The sequence below is a fragment of the Brachyhypopomus gauderio genome, chromosome 9 (assembly GCF_052324685.1).
Source record: "Brachyhypopomus gauderio isolate BG-103 chromosome 9, BGAUD_0.2, whole genome shotgun sequence".
Classification (NCBI taxonomy): Eukaryota; Metazoa; Chordata; class Actinopteri; order Gymnotiformes; family Hypopomidae; genus Brachyhypopomus; species Brachyhypopomus gauderio.
This window is the reverse complement of record NC_135219.1, coordinates 646,733-656,120: the sequence shown is the minus strand read 5'-3', so window position 1 is coordinate 656,120 and position 9,388 is coordinate 646,733. Positions and strand designations below refer to the sequence as shown.

The window sequence follows — 9,388 nt, the reverse complement described above, 5'->3', positions numbered from 1 at the left end:
TTATGCAATTTTTTTCCATTTAGTACAATCTTAATGATGCATAAGAACAATCAGACCACCTTGTTGATTCAACAGCTTTATTAACTTTAGAACTTCACATTAAACAATCTACAGAAAAGTTGCTTCAGATGTAAAATTTTTTTAAGACAACCAGATACATAATTAGGGAAACAATGAAGACAAATTGAAATGAAGAATACATTCTAGTGATCCCCCCCACCACACACACACACACACACAAACAAATGAAGAATACAAGCACTACAACACTGCCAGCTAACACACTTCAGAAACACTAAAAGAAAACAAGACAAAACAGGTATTTCCCTGATACACCCTTCAAGAAATAAGGAATCATTTAAAACACAAGATCCTCTGACTTAACCCCTACCTGATTTGTCTTTTTTTTAAGAACATTAACAATACTGCCAGTCAAATCACCGGAGCAATTTTATTTTTAGTGCCAGTACTTTCGGGGAAAGCTTGTCTGAGTCCAGATCCATAAGGATTTTCTGGTAAACCTCAAATGTATGCTTCATGCTTTTAGGGTAACTTAAGTTGATTGCATAGATCAGCCCATATAGCATCATACACGCATGGCTGACACTCGGCAGGTTGTGGAGAACTTCCACGCCTTCCAGCACAACACAAACATCAGTAAAGCGTCCATTGCCTGGACCATCAGGACCATGACCCTCTGCTCGAACAGTGTAGATGCCCATGGTCTTCTCGGCAACCTCTGCCTTAGCCTCTCTGGATTCAATGTCCTGGAACAGAAAGAACAGGATGATGAGCTGTGTGACCCTAACCTGGACCACCAAAATCTAAGCAGCTCATCCTTAGGCCAATTGAATGTTAATTTGAAGAGATTTCTTTAAAGCACTGTATATATGCGTTCATGAGAATGAGATGGATGCATGATCAAGGCAACAATGACCTTAAGACTGTAATGTATTGACCAGGCAGGCAAGGATCCAAATGCGGAGAATCACAGCTTTTATTATAGAGTGAGTATACAGCACTTAAACAGATGTGAAACTCTACTCAGAGAACAAAGCACAGGGGTGCTACGAACGAGGTCAGGATGGTCCAGGGTCACGCCGGGAAGACAGAGGCCAGAAAGTACAGTAGGGCTAAGCAGAGGATGAGGTCTAGGAGAGCAGAGGTAAGAACATGGAGAGACAATCGCTTGAATAGAACGCTCGGTATGTGGCATGGCAACAATACTTCGCAACCCGGAAGTGTGACGTGGATGGTTAAATAGTCGTGAAATGGGTGGGGAAATGAGTAGCAGGTGAATCAAAAGTTCAGGACAGGTCATGTGCTGTTTCTAACAACGACCTTTGATCACCTCCTAAAAGCCTGGGAAAAAAAAGGAAAAGTCATAAGGATGCATTTTGTGTTTTTGTTAACATGAGATTATATACAGACTTCTCTCAAATTGTGAACTTTTCAATCAAGATGACAACAATTAAAAACTCTGACAATTATCCTTTACAGTAGTAGTCTTGTTCTCACGTGTTTAAGGGTTGATCCACCACCGAGGGTAAGGCCTTGTGCTTTTTTAAGACGCAGGGATTTCCGGGGAGACTGCAGAGCCTGCTCTTTTCCCAATAACGCCTTTGACCTGCCAGAAAACAAAATGCAGTTAACAAAACACCAACTAAAAATACATCTAACAATACAGAACCAGGAACCCCCCTTTATTCAAAGATCAGCGATGTAAATACGTAGCCAGCAGCTGCAAGTGCCAAATAAGAAACTGTTCTTTGGTGCAGGGAAAACGAATTCAAGAAAAGGAGGCAAACTTCTCCAACCACCTCACCCTCTCTTCTACCGTCTTCCTTCTCTACTCACCTCTTCACCCTCCTAAGCTCTTGTAGGTGTAAGGTTTATTCTCCTTCCTACTCTCATCACTGGAATAATAGACTTGATGAACAAGCTCCACTACTTCCTGACAGGAAGACCTTTATTTCCTGCATATACTATTAGTTTAAGTGATTACCATACTTTCTGGACTATAGAGCGCACCTCAATATAAGCCGCACCTACAAAGTTTTTTAAAAATGGAAAATTTATAAGCCACACCGGGCTAATAGCCGCATATATCTACTGAACTGATTACATTTAACTGAAATGATCAGTTTCTGAACGGTGCCTGTAGCATTTCACGTGTGACAGATTCGGGATAAGCTCACGTAAGCTCACGTAATCTCTGTCTGTGCTCAGACACTTTGACATCAAGGTAGGCGATTGTCTCTTGGGTGTGAACAGGTGCCACAACTAACTCTACGATTTCCTTCAGGTCTAGTATCACTTGCCAAGCAAGCTCACCTTCTGGTACAAGGTCTCCTATTAGAAATGGGAGGAAACGTACAAGGCACCAATTCTCATGGGCGTTACCACCTACTGTCTTCCTACTGGAATAGTTGTGTGGTATAAGGTGAGGCCGATTCTTTTTGTCACTCCACTTGAAAGGAAACTTGCGGATACATGTGTTAAGAGAGTCGAGCCTAAAATAGTTCTTGGAGATCAGAATACTCAAACACAATGCTAGTTCTAATGGGACAATTCCTTCAAACAAATCATGGACTATATCTGGGGGATAGCCCGTGCTGACGTGAAAATGCCTAAGATGCTCAGATAAAGGGCAAGCACGCTTCACTCCAAAGCAACTCGTTTCAGTGTCCAGTGCAGTCTTCACATGTGCTTCATGTACTTCTTTGGTTCTAAGAGAAAACGCACCCGAATAAACATCTGTTGACTGGATCTCTTCTTTCTGAGCAGTACAAAATCGACAAATATAATGCCCAGAAAAGCTCTCTATAAAACCAGCCAAAGCATGGGCACCCAAATTGTCAGCAATAACACTGTGCACTGTTCCTTTGACAAAAGTCCCAAGCTTTGAAACAAAGACGCCATGCTCTTCTAACGTAACAAGGTCATGTAATAGTGGCCCTAATATATTTCTATATCCATATGTCTTTACATCATTAGTCTTGCACAAAACTGCTAAATAAATGGAGGTGAGTGCTGAGTGAGAGCCTGGTCCCAAGTTATTGAGAATCCAGTATATGCTACACAACTTGTGCTTCTTCCGTGATGTGCCCAAAGGATTACACAATTCAAAGTCATCGATGTATAAGGTTAAACAAATTTTTAACTCATCATCACCTGACAGAAAATGGTTATCTTTGAAGTATACACCATCTCTTATGGAGCAATACTGCTGTTTATCAAGCTGATCTGTGTTACTGCCCTGTGTTTTATGGCTATCAAGAACTCTATTCAACACTTCAGGAGAATCAAGTATCTGCTGCAAAGATCGCAGTAATGGGATATATTGAAAGGACCTGCTTGTTTTTTGATCAAGAACAAACTCTACTGGCTCGACAATCTTAAACACTTCTTTATAGTACTGTTTTCTCTTATAAGCTGTTGCAAAGGGGCCACCATGTCCCAGTGCAGTTGCCAAAGGATTAGATTTACACAGTGAATGAGCTAATTCCTTAATAACCAAGCTATCAACCTCAAGATCTTTGCTTTTGAAAAAATCTGAAATACTGCTACAAGTTATTGGCACAGACACAGTACTCAGCAAGTAGTGTAGCTCATCAACCAATTCATCTATTGCTGTAGATGGAACATGAAAAATGTTTTCTAACTTCAATAGAACAGAGCCAAGTTTTTGTCCTACAACTTCAGGAAGGTCCTCTGAATTAGAAATATCACTGTCTGCATCTGACAGACTACAATCTATGTCTGTAGTAAATGCGGGCCCTTCCTCTGCTGGACTAGACTGAACACTGACTTTAACTACACCTGCTTTAAAATCCTTTAGACTGTGTGGATTGTGTTTACGATTTTTATGTGAGTTAAAAGTGCCATATATGTTTGACTGATATGTACATCCCTCAAACATACAAGTTACATTTTCATACTGCCTAAGGTGTTGATTTATATGACTGAAGTATTCCTTCTCTGTTGAAAGTTCTTCACACCTACATGTCTGACATGAGAACGTAGTGGACTGAGCACCTGCTGTTTCTACCTTCCTGTGTGTTCGATGTGTGTGACTCAATAGTTTCTTCCAGCTTGTGAATGTGCAAGCACAGTCTAGATATACACATGGATATCGGCCTGCCTGGCTATGGTGGAAATGTTGCAGCCTAAAATGTTTTAATAACTCATACCTGGTAGATAATAAACTGTCACACAATCTGCAAGGCCACATTCACACAGCACCTGTGAATGAAGGCAAAGAACAACAAATCAATTAGGTTACCTGTAAAATGACCTGCCTTTCAGCTTGAGTTTGTTGTTGGGATTTCTAACAGCATTCATGATGTTACAAAAAAGGCACTCAAAGAGTCAGCTCCTTTTCAAAGTGCACAATGTACAACAATACCTGAAAAACTAACACATCCAACCTTGTTTGTAAGCCTAATAAATTTTGTATATTATAAATCAAATCTTTTATACTTTTAACATGCTCACTCTAAACATTTAGTTTGATATTGTAAACAATTTTAACATCACATGGAGTATAAATTAATATGAACTACATTTTGATGTGTACATCTATTAATTTGCACTTACTAAATCTATGTTGCCACATAGAAGAAAATGGGACAGGAGGAGAAACACACCGTAAGAGTTAGGTACCTGAAAAAAAGTATAGAAGTGAGAAAAAAAGCAGCATCCAACATTCATTTCTGTAATCAAAGCCAGTATGTAAATTTAGCACTTTAAAAAGAAGTCACTCGGCTAATACTAGCTAACAAATTAGATCCCTGATTCTTGACTCAATTCAATTGTTGTACAATGGTTTGGTTTAGTTAATTGCAGTTGAATAGCTCAGTTTACTGTATGAAATTTTTTACATCATTAATGGCCAACACTAAATTTTCCTACAAATAACAACCTATAGAAAATGTCTGGATCATTGAGGCAATTCAATGGACTGCAATGAATTCATGCTTCCATGTTTCCACACACAAACAGACCAGCAGCATGCTCTGTATCATGGACAGTAAGCCAGAAGAATGATGTCACAGCCACCACAAAATACTGACAAATTGTGCGCACTGTAAAAGGCAGGATGACTAGCGACGTTTAACGAGCAGGAAAGCGGCATCACGAAAAAAGGCGCAAACTTACGCGCGCGTCTGTAAAACACTCCAACAAAGTGATTTGTACTCATGACTAAGTTTGCGAAGCACATTGACCCCCCGAAGAAATAAATGTTTTAATTGAATGAAACACGGAAATGCCATTTTTTGGATTCACACCACAGAATTGCATTAAAATGTAATGAGTTTGCACCTACCAAGTTCTCAAGTTCACATTTAAATAAGCAGACAGCACCTAACTTATTACAAAATGAATATGCTAAATGTTGTGGACAAAGAGAATGCTTTCCGGCTTGCTTTGCAACTGATATAACTAGTAATTTTAACCGGCATGAAAACCAATTGCAATGGGTTAATTTAATCCAGTATCAAACTGTATTACCTATCTAGCTATGTCGCGAAATAGCTAGCTTACCTGTGATGCTAGCATGTGCTGGTATTGTCTAGTCCAGCAACATACATACATCCACACACACACACTCTAGATAAAAGATAAAACTGCTTAAAATAATCAAGAACTATACAAATACATTTATATTGATGTGATGTGATATAAACTGCATGATTAGGACACATTTGAAAGTAATAAAACATAGGATGTCTCGGATTGCTTACCGTCGCATGGATGACTGCTACCCAAATGAACCTGACTGCTGGAGACCCGCGGGAAAGCAGTACATTTTATTTCTCATAACTTCAATGAAAACCAGTCACATAAATTTTATATAACAGAATCTTGTTTGTTTTACAACTGTAATTATTTAAACTGTTTAGGTATAAATTACCTATTACATTCAATATATTTTAGAATTGATTAGATTATGTAGATATAATTAATTTTAAGGCATAAATATAAAAAATATGAGTTTTTAAATAAAATCAAATAGATGTAAATGCATAAAACTTAACTCTGCCATTAATCATTTCTGTGAGTGCACAGTGCACGAGACAACAGGATACCCACCTTTCTTCTTGATGTTTGGCAGAGTCCCGCGTCTTCCCATTGATTTAATGTTCAAAAACATCTTGAAAGACCCTGAGATCAGCAGTTATGATTCTTATGTCAAATCACTGTCTAAAGACCTTGAGGATGCTATGTTGATCGCTCAACAGCATGCGGATAAAGAACATCATCGTCAACAGCTAAACTACAATCGTCATGTGAAGGGATCACAGATCACTGTTGGTGACAGAGTTCTGGTTGCAAACAAGAGAGAACGAGGGAAGCGTAAAACTGCAGATAGGTGGGAATCCACAGTCTACACTGTCGTCAGTGTTAATGAATCAACCCACACATTCAGGATTCATAACCCTGTAACAGGTCAAGACAGAGTTGTTCACCGTAACTTGCTGATGCTTGCAAATTTTCTGCCGTTGATTATGGACACAGTTTCGGATGCCTCCTTTGTTGAATCACAATCAGCATCATCACATGGTCTCACTGATGTGGATGAATGTCTGCCTGGACATTCCGCTGAAGACACGTGCACAAGAGTTCAATGCTGGGTATCTGGTTTACCTTGTAGTGAGGATAGTGTGAGCAATATCGCAAATATTGAAGCTCTATCTACAAAATCCCCAGATCTGAGTCAGCCACAGAGCGAACAGACTATTTCCTCAGAAAACACAGATCAGCTCAGTCATGATGCCGGATCTGAATCGGCCAGGTGTAGTAACCATGGCCACGCACACACTGGTAAACCTCAGACAAATACTGTTAGTTCAACATGACATGACATGAGGTCAGGTCGCGTGTGGGTCGATTAGTTAAGCCAGTTAATCGCTTGATCAGTAATATGTCACAGAAGGTAGCTGACAGAGACAGTTACAGAGCGATTGATAAGTTCACCAAGTCAGTTTTCCAAGTGTTCAAATGAGTTAGTCCTAAATGAGAGCTTTTAGTTCACAATAGTGTGTACATTTTCTTTTCTTTTCTCTGATGATTCCATATTGATTGGTTGGTACAATACACCACATTTTTTTCTTTTGTTATAGCTGAGTAGTAGAGTGTAACTCTTTGTGGGACAAGGTCTTTGTGGGATGTAGGCTGCATCCTGCTTCCAGAAAATGGTTGAGAATTTGGCGCCATTCTCTTCCCTTTTTTCATCCCTGTTGGGATACTCTTTTGAGTTGGAGGACTGCGAGTCACCTGTGTCCAATGTGAATATATATTTATTTTTATTTTTTTTTATGTTGGTGTAACTTTTGTACCTGTAGTAACCCAAGGAATATGTGCTCATTTTGTTAAAATTCAGTGGGGGAGGGTGTAACAGGGTTAAAATATAATAATATAGTGAGTTTCACCAAAATGGCTTCATTATTATAAAACGGTTCATAATGGTTCTGGGAAGCTTTTCTCTTCTCGCTCTGACGTCACTGCAGACTGTGTCCCTTTGCTGTTACCGTACCTCCATCAGACGAGTGAGAGCTCTGGGATGGACGGTGTGTAGCTGCTGCAGTTTCTCATTAATATATTATATAATTTAGTTAATACCTAGCTAAAAGCCCTAAAACACTTTTCGAATACATTTTATAAACATATTGTCCCTTTTTAGTGAGTAAATTTGATTAACAAAACTAAAAGTTGAGAAAGTTAACTTTGCTATATTGTCGACGCACGTGCTCCAGTTACCTGAGCCATGTTTGATGGCTTCGTTGGCAAAGGTTGATTAAACGTATAATTTCTGATATTTTTATTACCCAGCTTGTGATGTCTGCAGCTGTCTTATGCAAGAGAAGATAAACGCATGATAAAATCTGTTTCAGGTGTGTTAGTTTGTCAATTTTCCCTCCACAATTGTGTAGGTGTATTGTGTGTGTTACAACATGTTCATTTTGCGTGCATTGAGAAAATGCTTTTCATCTGTAATTTCGGTGTTTTTAGTAAGAACAATCTATACGATCACGTGTGTTTTGTACAGTTATACGGCATAAATTAGCAGACGAGTGAGAGCTCTGGGATGGACGCTTGTGATGTCTGCAGCCGTCTTATGCAAGAGAAGATAAACGCATGATAAAATCTGTTTCAGAATAAACAGTGGAAAGCAAGCCCCTGTGTCCGACTGCTTCAGTGACCGAACAGTGGTCGTTACACAAACACGGTACCATCTCTTTTAATGAGATAAAAAGCAAATTATTTGTAATAATTTCGAGTATATGTGTATTTGTATAAATATGTATATTAAGCTGAAGGTGCTGGAAAATACTGAAAATGGACCTTGAAAGTGCCGTACAATTGCATGAATTCCACCTTGTAATTTCGCATGCACATAAATCGAGAGGTGCACGACCTCGCGACGCGACCGCGCGCGTGGCCAACGCGCATGGGCGGAGCCTCCGTGATTGCATCATGTTTGCCGCGCGGACTCTTGCGGCAGTCACAACGTGTCAAGTGAACCTAGATTACGAAGCTCAAGTGTTCAGTGAAGGCAGCAGCAGAGTTAACGAGACGCGACCGGAGCATGCACAGTTTTCTCATAAGACAGCCTGATCGCTTAACCCGGTGACAGCGCCAGCTAACATGTTTATAAATGTAACGAGTAACTGTACGGCACGTAAAAAATGTATCGGAGTAAAAGTATTAAACTGATGGAAAATATGTAGTGAAGTGGAAGTAGGAGAAAAAAATAATACTCCAGTAAAGTACAGATACAGCATTTTAGTACTTAAGTACAGTAGTGAAGTAGTTCTACTTCGTTACTATACAACTCTGACTACGACAGAGTGACGGAGACACTTGGACCCTGCAGGACTACAACAGAGTGACGGAGACACTTGGACCCTGCAGGACTACAACAGAGTGACGGAGACACTTGGACCCTGCAGGACTACAACAGAGTGATAGAGACACTTGCAGAACAAAACCCATTCAAACACATTATTGAGGTAAAAACCTTTGTATCTTGAAATCTATAATATTCACTACTTGCTTTTTCTCCAAACTAATTTACCAAATTTCAATTCAGTAAATGAGTGTTATTTTCAACAATGAGGTTCATTACCTACACACTAGACTCGGTTCCCTCAAAGTTATTAAAAGAGGTATTACCAGCTGTAACTGAACCTCTTCTAACTATATGTGACCCCCTACTAAGAATACCAGGTTAAACGAGTGGATACACCTTCTTGGGACTTACCTGGTATGGAGGGTGGAGCTGGGAGACACGCTGCGTGGGTAGGAACGACATTAAAAGTGTCGCGGGATTTGCCTCCAACTATCGTTTGGCTTATGGTCTGAGAGATACGCCGGTAGCACG

At 39.7% G+C, this 9,388-nt stretch overlaps 1 long non-coding RNA gene across 1 annotated transcript; it reads right to left on the bottom strand.

The window, feature by feature from the left end:
* Positions 1–226: 226 nt before the first annotated feature.
* LOC143522629 (uncharacterized) lies at positions 227–4,643 on the bottom strand. Its single transcript, XR_013133083.1, has 3 exons — positions 4,600–4,643; positions 4,194–4,245; positions 227–1,627 (listed from the first exon to the last, which is right to left on the bottom strand). It is a non-coding gene; the product is annotated as an uncharacterized LOC143522629 (long non-coding RNA).
* Between the last annotated feature and the right edge of the window lie 4,745 nt (positions 4,644–9,388).